Source organism: Aquarana catesbeiana, linkage group LG07, assembly GCF_042186555.1.
Source record: "Aquarana catesbeiana isolate 2022-GZ linkage group LG07, ASM4218655v1, whole genome shotgun sequence".
Taxonomy (NCBI): domain Eukaryota; kingdom Metazoa; phylum Chordata; class Amphibia; order Anura; family Ranidae; genus Aquarana; species Aquarana catesbeiana.
In genome coordinates, this window is record NC_133330.1 from 215556673 (window position 1) to 215572368 (window position 15696).

Genomic DNA, 15696 nt, shown 5'->3' on the forward strand with positions numbered 1-15696 from the left:
CAACCCAAAATTACCCCTCCTCTCAGTACACAAGTCAGCCTGGCACATCAGGCATGCAGGATGGCATCCTCATAGCAAGGGAGAACTGAGAATGCAGCCTGCTTGGTGTGCCAGTCTGGTTTGTTCATGGAGTGAAGCATGCTTTTTTAAAAAAATTACAGTACAAAAGAAAAAAAACAAATAAATTAACCATCAAAGTCCTGCTTGAGGAAATCTACTTGAGAATCCACTCTGATGCTATTTTTTTACAAGCAAATCTTGTTTAAAATTTGTTGAAAACCACTGTGATAGAGGAAATATGGAAAATCTCATCTTAACAAAAAATGGGGAATGTTGGGTGATCTTGAAGTAATGTAATAAAAATATTCCTAATGTATTAAAAATGTTCAGTAAAACGTGCAACAATGTTGACTGATCACGTGTTCTTAAACTCAGTGGCCACAAGGCACAATTAATGGGAAAACCTCCCTTGTGCTGAGATGCCAACAATGACAAAGCCTGTTGAATCTGCGAAAATGAAATCCAGACAGAAAGCTAAAAACAATATTGAAATATTAACATACAGTATATTCTGTGCAGACAGGTTTGTAATCCAGACCACACATGTAGATCTTTAACCTCCAGTGTAGCAATTCCACAGCTTAGTCCCTTTTACAGCCATTTGTGTGCTCAGCCTATTGCATTAGGGTGTGCACCCCAGAGCACAAACACACATGTGTGTATATCAGCAGAGCAGTGGACAGTGTCCTTAGAGCAAAGATTGGTCAGTAGGTCAGTGGATGGTGTCAGTAGTTTTTTATTGTTATTATTTTTTACAATTTTATTTTTTTAAATTATTTTTTACAATATTATTTTTTATTATTTTTTACAATTTTTTAGGAGCCTCATTATGGGGTTTTGGTGAAATATCAAGGGTCTAAATAGACCTCTGAAGTATCACTTTTGAGACAGAGAAAGAAACTGAGGAAGGAGATTCCCCAGTCTCTTTCTCTGTAGCCTGCATTAAACATAGTTCACTATGCTTTAGTTAAGAATGAAGACAGGAGCGATCAGCACAGATCACTCACTGTGTTCATTCGGAAAAGGAAGGGCCCGGTTAATTAAATGTTTACGGGGCGTGGTTTGGTGCCGGACTCTAATGGACGCCTGATCCCTGCGCTCCGGTCCTCAGAGGGTCTCTCAGCAGCTTATTAGAGCCATCCGAGCACAAAAACATGGGGAAATCTAAGGGGAACTCATCCCCATCCCGTTCCCGATCTCCGCGGAGACCCGACTCACAAGCGGGCCGCAGCATCCCGGAGATCTTCCGGACGCAGCCACGCGAGGCCCCGGCTTCATCTCAGGCCTACTCGGCCATAGCGCGCTCCTCCAGCCTCAGCCCCTCTGGCAGACACCGGACACAATCGCCCTCACAGCATGTGGCGACAGAGCACCCCCTGAACATAGGGGACCTAAGATCAGTGGCAGAAGACATTAAAGCCACCTTCGCATCGGTCATCTCTGATCTGAGGAGAGACATCCAGTCCATGACGGCCCGCATGGACAACATAGAAGAAACAACAGCACACAGTGAGAATGCCATCCACAGGCTCCAGAGTTCATCCCAAGCACACTCCGTCCAGCTCAGAGATCTATATAGATACATGGAGGACCTGGACAATCGTTGCAGACGTCACAACTTACGGGTAAGAGGCATGCCAGAATCGATCGATCATACCCAACTTACCCAGGCAACCGTAGCTGTATTTAACGATCTCCTAGGCAGACCCCCTGAGACCCCCATTGAATGTGAACGCTTACACAGGGCCCTCAGACCCCGGGGTAGAGACACCGACCCTCCCAGAGATGTGGTATGCTGCCTAGTCAATTTTAAGCTGAAAGAGGAAATCCTTCGCAGGGCCAGAGATCGTCGCAATCTTTCATGCCAAGGCTCAGAAATAAAAATCTTTCAAGATTTATCACCTATCGCTCTACAAAATAGAAGAGACTTACGCCCTCTCCTTGACCTACTACGCACAAACGGAATTCAGTACCGCTGGAAATTCCCTTTTTGCCTCTCAGCATCAACACAAGGGCGAACAGCTAACCTGAGAGTGCCTGAAGATCTCACCACATTCTGCGAAATTCTGAACATACCTTGCATTGAACTGCCCGACTGGTACCGCTCTCTCAGACCTCCCCAACTCAGAAGGTCAAGCTCCATGGATGCCATCCCAGTCCGTGATGAGTTCCATATAAGAAGGCGCAGATCCAACTCTCCCAGGACCAACACATCCATGGGACCCAGGAATCCTGCAGACAACAGCCCCACAGCTTCTCCTGCCCACAGACGACCCCGCCACGGAGGTGCTGAATAACGGGGTAACCCACCCCTATCTCCTATTGCTCACCTGAAGCCCTTTCACCCCCTACACTATAAAGGCCTACGCAAGACAGACATCAATCCAAAACATGACCATCCGAATGCCTACAAATGGATCTCCTTCAAGCCAGAAGCAAGATGATTTGACTCAAAGGACCAACACAATTCCTCGCATCTCCCTCACCTAGTCCATGACGGACATTTATCACTCAGTTCCATAGACTGGCCTAACCTAAGAAAACATCCCCCACCCCTTTACCTCTCTTCTTCGTGCCCGTATACCCACACAGCAAATTCAACACAGACTTCAAGCTACGGAACATTGGTCACGCAAGTATAACATGAACATGCACGAAGATAGCTACTGTTTGTGAACGCTATATAGCCCCCCAAATAATAATAATAATTCCTTTCTTTATTCCATCTCCACCTCCCCATCCTGTCACCCCCCTTATTTAACCCCCAAGTAGGCCTTTTTGTACCTCCCTAGGCAAGTATCATTCCCTACTGTGACAGACACAGGTCGCATTCCCAGGTCAGAATCCCCTTATTCTGACTGGCACCCTTTTGAAAACAGACCGGGACTCACACATGTTTGATAATAATGCTGATTCCTCTCTGGAGGGGCGATTCCACACAGAACCTCAGCTACACCCTTAATTCCACCCAATCTCCACGTATCCAACCCCAACTGATGTCCCCCCAACATTGAGAGCTGATTTTCATATGCTCAGACCCCCCTTCACCTGATCAAGCGACTACCCAATTGGTTAACGGGTATCTAAACCTTGACATCCACTAAGATGGCAAACAAGACATAACCTGTATACCCCATTGAACCCAGTAAAAGCATTAATCTGTGTGGAGTCGCTCACCCGGTATGTATATCGCCGTAGAAAGTTATCATGTTATCTTCAGTTGAGTTATAACCTTTAGGAAGCTAATAACCTTGCTAGAAGGCATTGGTACCATTACTATTCCTGTTGTTACCTGAATACGCATTATATAATGACCTAGAGTATATATGGAAACCTGGTAGATACCTCACCAACTAGATGGCTGACCCTGTGTAGGACCGGCCTGAGACCTGGTTACATAACATGTAATGCTATGCCACTTTATTTCTTTGTATTCTCGTTTCTTTATTAATAGTTCAACACAACATACAATGTTTATTTTTGGCATCCAAGCAAAAGAACCCAGATGGACCTCCGGCTTGTGTGAAAGACCTCCATATCCCGTCTGGGTAATAGTTTCTATACTATGACATTCAGACGAAAAGACACACGGGTGGGTCGGGCCGGGCCTACCTTTATGGTGGACTCTCTGTTCTTATACCGTGTGGGGGTCGGTCGCACAGGCTGGAGGCCTACTCTGAGAGTGAGGCAAGCATAAATTGAGCAAGAGATACATGCTAAATATATAGAATCTGGTTAATGTTATAAGGTTTACTGTACAGTTGATTCCTTAATTGTCTCTCTAAATATCTGAATGACTCACAACTGGACGTCCACTCCACATCCCCAAAATAGCTAAGGCCGACTCCCCGTAATCAGGCGGATTCACTCCCCTGCCCCAAGAGACCTCACTTGATATTATGTCTCTGGCAATGACACTACTCTAAACTTAAGATCTCCCTCTTCTAATCCACAATCCCCGAGACTAATGCTATAACTTATAGGCTCACTCTTCTATCTTGACCATCCACACCCCTCTGAGGACCAGAGGATTACACTTTATTTCCAACCCGTTACTACCGGCTCCTTTCACCTCCCCACACAACGGGAACCTATCTTTCCCGTTGACCTTTACCGGATAACGTACTACCCCATAAGAAGGGTCTCTGAACCCTTCTTTACCTCCGGAACACCTAGATCTTACATATCTATCTTGATTTTTTTTTTTTTTTTCTCTCCCCTTCTCTCCTTTTCTTCCTTCTCACCCTCTCTTTTCCTCTTCTCCCTTCCCCTCCCCCTCCTCTACCCTTCATAGACCCCTTTCCCCCCTCGGATTTTCCCTACTCATTCCTTGATCACATTCAGCTTTCTCGAGCCCAATTCCACCTCCCTCACCCCCCATCTACTGCCCCCTCGGTCTCCGCCACCTCCACTACGCCACCGCAACTCCTCCCGACCTAACAACATTCCCACGAATTACCCCTAACACACTCGAAGAGGTGCTTTGACTAAGCCGACAAAAGATCACATCCTTTTAAAGCATGCCGCACGTACCACCTACCACCAAACACGACACGCTAAAAGTGACATCTCTAAATGTAAAAGGGCTCAATATCCCAGAAAAACGCAGCCAAGTTCTGTCTATGATGCACAAACTAAAATCCAACATAGTTTTCCTCCAGGAAACCCATTTCCGTGCAGATAAGGTGCCCAAGCTTACAAATCACTGGTTCCCTCACTCCTACCATTCTACAAATCCACAGGCAAAGACGAAGGGAGTTTCAATCCTAATCTCCAAAAACCTAACCTGGGAACTCACTGATTCACTTATAGACAAGGAAGGCAGATATATCTTCTTAAAAGGCAAGATACAGGGCAGGCCTGTAACCTTGGCTAATATTTACAGCCCTAACTCTGCACAATCTAGATTCTTTAGACAGATCTCTCAACTTTTATCAGGCTTCTCTGTTGGTCTAACCGTGCTCGGGGAGACTTTAATGTAGCCCCATACCCAATTTTAGACACCTCGTCAGGCTCCACATCACTGCCATACAGAACTCTGCGCCAAATTAAACTGCAACTGAACGACTTGCTTTTACATGATACCTGGCGCACTCTTCATCCAAATGTCAAGGATTATACATTCTTCTCCGCCCCTCATGACAGATATTCCAGAATTGACTATCTTTTCCTCTCCCAACCAGACCTTCCATTCCTTTCCCATGCGACAATTGAACCAATACTCCTATCTGACCATCACCCCATTACAATGACACTGACCTTCCCTGAGCATCAAAATGTTTCTAAAATCTGGCGCCTAGACTCTACCCTCTTGACCTCAGAAGAGGATATCACAGACATTAGACAAGCCATACACAATTTCTTTATCGACAATGATAACGGAGACACATCTCCGCTAACACAATGGGAGGCCCACAAATGCGTCTTAAGGGGTAAACTTATTGCCCTTAAAACGTCACGGAAAAAAGCCCACCAAGCCAGTATTTCAAACCTGATCCAGAAGATCAAAACCCTAGAGCTAGCTCACAAACAGACCCAGGCCCAACAGACATATCGAGAACTCACACAAACCAGAGAACATCTTCTGACAGAGTTATCACAAAAAACAAAACGTAAATTCATCCTACAGCAGAAATTGTTCTATGAATTTGGAAATAAGAGCGGAAAATATCTGGCCCGAGCCATTCAGAAAAACAAAGCCCGTTCCAATATCCACACGATAAACGACTCCCAAGGTAGATCGAAAGTCACAGCCCCAGACATTGCCTCCCAATTCGAAGCGTACTATTCTACGCTATACAATCTCAGGCAAAACTACTGACGGCTCATCCAATAACAAAGATAGGTGATCCCTTATTAAGAGCTTTCTAAAAGAACATTGCCCTAAACCAATTGACAGAGAAGATGCTCACCAATTAGAACTCCCCATTTCGGAAGCTGAACATAAAGATGCAATCAAACAATTGAAAGCCGGAAAGAGCCCGGGCCCAGACGGCTTTACAGCCGTATATTTTAAAACCTTCATAGAGACACTTACTGGCCCCTTTCTCAAAGCCTTCAACTCCCTGTCCTCCTCCACGCTTCCCTTCCACAGACTCCTTGAAGCCCACATTACAGTTATACCAAAGGAAGGAAAAGACGCGACACTAGTAAACAACTATAGGCCGATCTCCCTACTAAATGTTGACATAAAACTCTTTGCAAAAATCCTAGCCAATCACCTGCTTCCTTTGTTACCATCACTGATAGATGGAGATCAAGTGGGTTTTATTCCAGGCCGTGAGGCAAGGGATAACACCATTAAAGCCATAAATCTCCACCATTGGATGACAACTAATAAACATAAAGGTTTCTTTCTATCATTGGATGCGGAGAAGGCGTTTGACTGGCATGGGACTACATGGGGGCAGTGTTGCGACACCTAGGCATCCAAAATCGCATGTTTAACTCAATCATGTCTTTATACACGACACCCACGGCCAGAGTTCGGATTAACGGACATCTGTCAAACGCCTTCTCCATAACCAACGGAACGAGGCAAGGTTGCCCACTCTCCCCTATCCTCTTTGTTTTAACCCTTGAACCTCTCCTGAACTGCCTCAGGAGAAATGAAAATATTAAAGGAATACCCATATCAGGCAACACTTATAAGTTGGCAGCTTTTGCCGACGACATCCTGCTTTCCCTTAGTGAACCCCACACCTCTATTCCAAACTTATTAAAAGACTTCCACCTCTTCCAGCGCATCTCTAATTTTAAAATAAACTTCACCAAATCACACGCCCTCAATGTCACCATCCCAAAAGAAACAGTTGCACAGTGTGAAACTAACTTCCCCTTTCAATGGCGACACAACGTAATTAAATACCTTGGCATTTACCTTAAAACGAACCTTTCAGATCTCTTTGCACAAAACTATCTTCCCATCCTCAAAACGATCTCTACTGATCTCAAAAATTGGAACAAACCCCAGTTTTCCTGGTTCGGACGTGCAGCCATTGTTAAAATGAATATTCTTCCCCGCATTCTACATATTCTACAAGCTCTCCCTATTAAACTCCCCCCGTCATTTTTCTTATCCTATAGAAGGCTTTGTACAGAATTTTTAAGGAAACAAAAACATCCGAGAATCGCATACAATCTCCTAACACAACCTAAGACGAAGGGGGGCATTGGTCTTCCAGATCTGAAAAAATATTACTGGTCCTGCCACCTTACTCGTATTGTGGACTGGTCACTACACACCCAACACAAAGACTGGGTCAGACTGGAGGGATCACTGTCTCCCTTCCCGCTGAAATCCGCACCCTGGCTGACATCGACACATATTCCCTCCACTCTCAAAGAACACCCTCTTATTGGGCCGACCCTGGGATGTTTCAGGGATGCCTGTCGAAAATTACACATATCATCCTCCCCGGGCCCTTTAACTCCTATAAGACAGAACCCTGTTTTCCCTCCGGGTATGTCCGCACAATTTCTAGCAAAACAGTGGCAACTCCCCAACATACAAGCACATCAATTTTTCCGCGACGGCTCTTTTCTAGACCGCCTCTCACTAACACCCGCTATCACCAGCGACCCTTTACCATTTTGGACTTACTTTCAAATTCGACATTTTTTAACTACCTGGCATCCGCGATATAGCCAAATGACGGCTACAGCGCGGACCTTCATTCCCAGGAGGCCGTCATATGACGTTCTCCCCTGTGCACGCTCCCTGCGCGCGCCCTGCAGGGCGCACGCCGGGCGCGTTGTGATCACCGAGTCACTGAGACTCGGCTGATCACCGATCTGTGTAAGGGGCCGGTCCCGGCCCCTTACCATGTGATCAGCTGTCAGCCAATGACAGCTGATCACATGATGTAAACAAAAGATCGTTAATCGTTTTTTTTTTTTACTCACGCTGACAGCGCGAGTAGAAAAAAAAGCCGATCACCGGATCGGATGTGAGGGACATCGGTCCCCAAGTGGAAGAGGCACATCTGCCTCATCAGTGCCCAATAAAAGTGCCACCTAATAGTGCCCACAGTGCCACCTAATAGTGCCCACAGTGCCACCTAACAGTGCCCACAGTGCCACCTAACAGTGCCCACAAGTGCCACCTATCAATGCCCACAAGTACCACCTATCAATGCCCACCTGTAGTGCCAATCAGTGCCACCTGCCAGTGCTGCCCATCACTGCCACCCATCAGTGCCCATCACTGCCACCCATCAGTGCCCATCACTGCCGCCCCTCAGTGCCCATCACTGCCGCCTCATCAGCGTACATCAATGAAGGAGAAAAATTACCCGTTTAAAATTTTTTATAACAAAATATAAAAAAATAAACTTTTTTTTAAAAAAAAAATCAGATTTTTACATTTTTTTAATAAAAAGTAAAAACCGCAGAGGTGATCAAATACCACCAAAAGAAAGCTCTATTTGTGGTGAAAAAATGATAAAAATTTCATTTGGGTACAGTGTTGTATGTCCGCGCAATTGTCATTCAAAGTGCGTCAGCGCCGAAAGCTGAAAATTGGTCTGGATAGGAGGGGGGTTTAAGTGCCCTGTAAGCAAGTGGTTAAAGGAAGTCAATCGCGACTCTTCTATATCATGACCACTTACTCCATTTGAGCATCTGTGCTCTCAATCTAATCCTCAACAACACTTGATCTCCAGTATATATGCCATACTATTTACTGGAACTTCCTCCAAAGCAGGGAAAGCGTGCAAAACATGGGAAAGGGAATTACAAGCAGAACTAGAAGAAGACCAATGGGAACACATATTCACGATTGCCCATAAAGGCTCCCTGAACGTGTCCATTCAGGAAAATAACTATAAGACCCTGATGATAGCGGTCACAGCACCGGTCCCTGTTAGATCGGACGGTGCATCCCTGTGTTTCCTCTCATCTACCCGAGGCACTACAATGATAAAGCCCCTGTTTTCCCTCTTATGGATACCTGATGCTATATTTTTTTGAGAGGTTCCAGGCTGTGGCCGACTGCTGTTTCCAATTCAATTCAGATACTCTATACCTATGATCAAATTGTGATCATCTGCATACAATCACTATTGACAGGTTTATGCAACCTTACCATACCCAATTGAATCTCTAGCTCATGAGGAAGCGTTCTGTGTAACGCGAAACATGTAGAGCAACTAGAGAACATTTCACCGTGGATTACCAAACCTGCTGCATCTTGTCTGCTATAACCATGTGCTTGTCTACTGTTCAATGCCCAGGGGAAGTATTTCTCCTATATATGGACTAAGCGATATATGTATACATTTATAACTTTCCTTATGCTACACAAATTTGCAGGATAGGATCCATACGGTGTATCATTATTAGGGTTTACATCTAGCCTGAATTGTTTTTAAATAATCCATGTGTGTCCATTGTCTTTTATAATTTTCTAATAAAATATCCCTATCACACGTATTTTTTGTAGTTCAATACTATTGTGCCCTCAAAGTCCCATGCCTAGAGTTTTTCTATCTACAATCCGATTTCTGGTACTTTGAGGTACTTTGGCACTAGGTCTTTCATTTGATACTTACCAGCTAGCCTGCAAAAAAAAAATAAAAAAATTCAATGTTTATGCATGTTGGCACTGATCATATGATTTGATATATTTATGTGTTATCTAAATATTTTATATTTTTAACACGTGCACTTTACTATTTGATTGACAACAGCACAACATTTTCTTCTTTTTTATCTTTGTTTATTATTGGTGTGTACAATATTGTGAGTGCGGCTGTCAAAATTACACAGGATTTATGAACTAATTTTATTATTTATTTTATTATTAATTAACTTTTACACCGAGCACAGATAATCTATTATTTTTAGATAGATATGCATAACTCATAACTCAATATTTTGTTACTTCTCACACTAGCTGCTGGAGACAACTCAAGAGCTACAGGCAGATATAATCGATGTCCTAAGCTTAGGAGAAACCCAACAAACAGGGATAACAAAGCTCAGGCTGGTTGCACAGCCTTTGACAGGAAACACCCTCCATCTTTGCTTGTAATAGCCACAAATAATTCCAATGCAAAAAATCTTTCCCTGTACATATCAGTTATCACTACAGAAATCTGCTATAATGCTCTTTACTAGAAAATTGTCACTAAAACAGGTGTCCCCATTGGAATATTTACCCTAACCTTTTCATCTGGTCATGATTGTAAATTTTTGGATTTCACATCACTTTCTGTTTTTGTAACAAAGGTCACCAGGACAAACTGAGGCATTGAATCTACCTACCTGAGAACACAGACAGCAATACAAATCTGACAGGGGTTCTAATCCTTCCCTAGTCTATCCAAAATAAAAAAGGGCTATATTATACATAAACCTTCAAAGGGTAACTCCACTTTTGTGGGGGAAAGAATAGCAAATAAAGAAAAAATAATATAGCGTATACAATTGCGACACAAGTCATATTGTAATTGAATGTTATTAAAAATTACCTTTCCTTTTCAATCTGCGGTCAGTGTAATTTTCTGAGAATGCATTGCAATATGGCTACCTGGACTTGTTCTGTACACAGAATGCATACTGGACACATCCCAGAAACATCATTTCCTGCTTGTGTGATTGGCTCACAGATATTCACAGAAGTCTGCCTAAAACCTCGTACACACACTTTGATTTTCGGATGACAGAATGTCCGATTTTTGTGACATGCTAGTCTCATGTCGAAAGTGAAGAGGTTACTAACAATACGAGAATTTTCGTTTGACAGAATACCTCAGAAGTGACGCAACGTGTTGAATAGTTTTGTATGTATTCTTTCTATTCTGAGCATGCGTAGTCTTGCTCTTACGATTTTTTTTGTCCGAAAACCGTACTAATGAAACGAAAATCAGACGAGTTCACATCCGACAAAAAATTTATAGTCTGCACATCCAGCTTTTGTCTGACAAAAAAGTGAAATAGGCTGTCGAAAAGCACCGTACTAACGGTAAGATTTTGCGGACGATCGGCCGTCGTAACACAAATGACGTCCGAAAATCAAAGCATGTGTACGGGCCTTAAGATACAAGTCAGGTTTTGGGCATCCCCTGAAAAAATAATGTCATTTTTGGTGAGATACTCTCAATAGGTGTACATATTCGCCAGCACACCATGGATCCACACTTCTGTCCAAAGGTTTCTTTTATTGAGAGAGATCACATCACAGAGAGCATAAGTGCAACGTTTCGGAGCTCTCAATAGGAACACCTCTAAAGGGATGCAGACCCAGCAGCTTTCATCATTAGGGCTCTGCAGCTGCACAGCTCATTGATAATTATGAAACCACTCCCATTAGACCCACCCAGCACAGAGGCACAGAGGAACAAACAGGGATTTCTTTAGAATAACAAAAGATAGGAATCAACAACAAAGGTTGTTATAATGCTTGCAATGTACATAGATCACCCAGAGGGGAAAGTTTTTTTTCACAACAAAAGTGGAGTTACTCTTTAAGGTTATAGAAGTTGATTAAGTGGTCTTTTTTTTTTTTTTTTGCTTACAATTTATCATTAAATATGGTGATACTTAGTCATAGAGTCAAATAACAGAGCTACATATTCCAGCTACTGGCATTAGGCGATTGTGCTGTATCTATTTTTACTTTGATCTGCTTCTTGAAGATGAATAAACTGTACAGCTACACTTTTGAGGTGTTCAGATTAAAGCAACTTTGTGGAATAATTGAAGTCAAAAGCTAAGCAAATAAAGAAAAATGACAAAATAGTTATGATAATATATTGCACCTTTAACCAGTAGCTTTGAAAGACTTCTAGTGATCATTCCACTCTACTCCATCTTCTCATCCTTTATGATTCAGCAGCATGCTGTCAGGTCAGAGTGCAGATGGAAATCTCTTTATCTCCGTGCTCGCGCTTTGTTTAGAAGTTTAGAGCGTCTATGCTGTATGTTTTACCATTCTAAACAAGCCCAATAGATAAGTATTAAAGGTTTCATCATAATCCCCACTAAATAACCATCTATTTCTTTGTTTACTTATTACAAAGACAGTGACGATTCCATCTGACTTTTATCCGCTATCATATTGGAGTGTTTATAACTACAGTGTGCTTTTAGTCATTATTGCTTTATTTTTGGCTATAAAGAACTTAATTTTCAGCTACTGCGCTCTTATCACCTGCTGAATTCCATTGACCTTTTGGACAAAACTGCTTTGCTGAGCACGTTTTTGCATTTCATTAAAAGTGTATTTTTTTGAGCAGGTCTTATGTTGCACAATTTGGGTGATATGGATAAGGTAGCAGCTATTCTTAATTGATATAGTATCGAGCAAAGTCTTTCAAACTTAATCAGCTCTTTCCATTGCCCATGTGAATATATTTAATTAGATACTTCAAGCTTTGTAGAGGGATGAGTTCTTTCAGTAGCTCAATTTAAAAGCAAGCTCCGGACCGAAAAAAATAATGATGAATGTAAGTAGTTATTTTCCTGTGTCAGGGTTTTTATTCTTAAAGCATATTGATGGAAAAGGGGCCTTTAAAAGAAGAAGAAACGTGTCTACTTCTACCAACTAATTCTGACTGTTATGTTATTTTTTTTAGTGCATACAGTGAAGCTGTGTTTACGTCAATCGTCTAATCATCCAAGGCAAAACTCTGTTTTAATTCCCCTGAACATGACTGGGTATTCAATATCTTCTCTGGTAGCCACTCCACTTGCCTGCTGCACCTGTCTGAGAGGTTCATCAAGAAATACAAGGCCTCCCTCGCCATTCAGTTGCTGAATGCAGCTAAGGCCTGCATACCCTTGCGCTGGAGGGATGCTACTCTGCCCTCAAAATCTCTTTGGAGTTCCAAAGTCAAAGAACTCATAGACATGAAAGAACCCACAGCTACCCTGTGAAACAAGGAAAAAGTATTTCTAGAAACCTGGAGGCCTTGGCAATATTTAGTATACACAGATGCATATTTCAATGAGTTCCCTCCCCCTGAGTAAAATGCCCTGGTTCGCAGGTGCTCTTCCCTGGGAGGCATTTCCTGCTTTTTCTTTGTTTTTTCTTTTTCCCCTTTTATAGCCCCTCCTACCTTTCCTCCCTCCCCTCCCTTTTATTGACCCCCTCCTCTCCCTTCCTACCCTTCCTCCTCCTACCTCATAGTGTACCCTATAATCTCGATGCGTGATCTCCAGCCCATTGCTTAATTTAGTTGGTAAAAAAAGAGTGCTTGTATTATTCATGATGCTGTCAACCAGGATTTAGTGGCGTATAGGGCATGCAATACACACTCTATTGGGGTATGTCCCATGAGACTGTCATTCTAAATCATACAGCTAGCTCAGGTTGGTGTTACCCCTTTTTCCTCTATGACCTTTTACAGCAGCTGTGTACATATAGTTTCTTATTGGACAGATCCCTGCTAAGTATTTCTACCAGCTCTGCATCTTAGGACATCCCTGAGCAGAAGTGCACACCCATTACATGTGTACCAAAGATCTCTTCTCACAGCCAGATCTTAAAATGGAACTGAAGGCAGTAAATACTCACCTTTTATCCAACTGTCCCATCCCTCGTTGGCGCTGGCATCTTCTTATGTGTGCCGACTTTCGGCCATCTTCATTGGCCAGCATGGGATAACCTCACTCCTGTGCATCAGCAGGAGGCCATCATTCCAGCACACAGGGATTAGGCCAGCTGCTGTAAGCTGAGCTGCACATTCATAGCTCAGTTTACATGTGGGGGATCACTGGGAGAAGACAGATAGATGAATTTTATAACAGAAGGGACATTGCATATCATTTCTCCAATAAAAAAACCTGCCTACTTCCAGTGAATAACAGTGAAACTTTAGTTCAGCTTTAATACAGTAGGTGAGAGACCAGCATTGACCATGTGTCAGCTAATTCAAAAACCTAAAAAAAAAGGTGTGGTGTGACCAAAACTTACATAGTCCTGATCACTTACTAAATATGCAATGTTGTATGTTATATAGTCCTAACTCCTATATTCTATATGCTAGATGGATCCTGACCACTGCATACTGTGCACTGTGCTGTACATTAGACTGTTTTGACTGTTCCAAATTATATGCTATGTTGTACCTTACATAGTTCTGACCATAGATTTTTCTACTCTGCATTATGCCTCATACAGTCCTGCCTGCTGCACTGTATGTAAGATGTATTAAATACTCCTTACCAACTGTCAATAGTGTCAACAGTTAAGAAAGTTGCAAAGCAGTCCCCAATTATTTTAATGTCATTTTTCTTTAAGGAGGGATAAGTGTTATCTATGTCTACACTGATCAGCTATAACTTTATGTCCAACCACCTAACATTGGGTAGATCCCTCTTTTGCCACCAAAACAGCCCTGATCCCTGATCCATGGAGGCATGGACTCCACTAGACCTAGGTATGCTGTGGGATATCTGGCACCTAGTAACAGATTTTTTTTTTCATTCCTGTAAGTTGCAGGGTGGGCCTCCATGGATAATGCTTGTTTTTCCAGCACACAGATGCTCGATTGGATTGAGATCTGGAAAATTTGGAAGTCAACACCTTAAACTCGCTGTTGTGTTCCTCAAACCATTCTTGAACCATTTTTGCAGGGTAGCAGGGTGCATCATCCTGCTGAAAAAGGCCACTGCCATCAGGAAATACCATTTCCATGAAGGAGTGTACTTGGTCAGCAACATTGTTTAGGTAAGTGGTACATATTAAAGTTAACATCCACATGAATGGCAATACCCAAGGTTTCCAAGCAGAACATTGTCCAAAGCATCACACTGCCTCTGCCAACTTGCCTTCTTCCCATACTGTAACTCTTCCCCAGGTAAGTGATACACACCCACCCACCTAGCCATCCCCATGATGTAAAAGAAAATGTGGTTCATCAGACCAGGCCACCTTCTTCCATTGCTCTGTGGTCCAGGCCTGCTGCTCACATCACTAGTGTAGGCACTTTTGGCTGTGGACACAAGTCAACATGGGCACGCTGACTGGCCTGGGGCTATGCAGCCCTGCACGCACATACTATACTGTGAAACACTGTTCTCACACCATTCTATCAGAACCAGCATTACGTCTTTCAGCAAATTGAGCTACAGTAGTTCTTTTTTCCAATACATTTTTATTAATTATTGACATGAAAAAGAAAATAATAACTGCTGCGGTTACATATGATGAGTGATAAAATTCACAGTATAGAGAAGTATAAGTCAGTACATGTGAATATGGAAAATTCAAACAATAACTGTACATATATAAAGGAAAATTAAGGAATCATATAGAATCTTAAATGGATATTTATATAAATAATATGGAATTATAATGAAAAATAATAAAGAATTATTAGTAAATGGAAATTTTAAAGGCATAACCATCATTCTAATATCATCATGGTGTAGATATGAAGACTGATTACAAATGAAAGGGAAAAGAGAACAGAAGGAAAGGGCCAGGGAGGAGGCCGAGAACAAGGATCAAGATAGTGGACATCAATATGAGCAAATAATTAGATCATAAGCATAGCAAGGATTTATCAAAGTCTTGTGGGAGGTATGACTCAATCCAATTTTTTTTTTTTGGTCATTTACCACATCATCTTGTTCTAATGCAGAGGTAGGTAAGGAAGACCACAAACTTTCGCCAAAGTTTATTTGGCT

General features: G+C 42.5%; 1 protein-coding gene across 2 annotated transcripts in view; it reads left to right on the forward strand.

The window, feature by feature from the left end:
• The window catches only part of OLFM3 (olfactomedin 3), a 395228-nt gene that overhangs the window by 300644 nt on the left and 78888 nt on the right, over positions 1-15696 (forward strand). The window lies entirely within an intron of this gene.